Here is a 299-nt window from a genome sequence, read left to right as displayed (position 1 = left end):
CCCGCGGGGGAGCCGCACCTGCCCCCCGGGGCGGACGACAAGGAGGACCCGGCGCCCCGGGCACAAAGAAAGCGCGCTGGAGGATGGTGAATGACCTTGGAGACGCGGCACCGTTTTAGGGCTGCAGTCACCCCAACTGCCCTCCCTTTCCTCGCCGCTCTGTCTCTCCCGAATCTGCCCGGGTCCCCCCGCTGCAACACCAGCGGTGTCTTATTCTGTTTTTTCTTTAAGAGAGTTGTCCGCTCTGGCCACTGGGCCCAGCCCTTCCCACCGCGCCCGGGGCCGCCCTTCCCGCCGGA

The sequence above is a fragment of the Bison bison genome, unplaced genomic scaffold (genome assembly GCF_000754665.1).
Source record: "Bison bison bison isolate TAMUID 2011002044 unplaced genomic scaffold, Bison_UMD1.0 scf7180017863790, whole genome shotgun sequence".
NCBI classification, from domain to species: Eukaryota; Metazoa; Chordata; class Mammalia; order Artiodactyla; family Bovidae; genus Bison; species Bison bison.
This window is presented reverse-complemented; position numbering follows the sequence as displayed.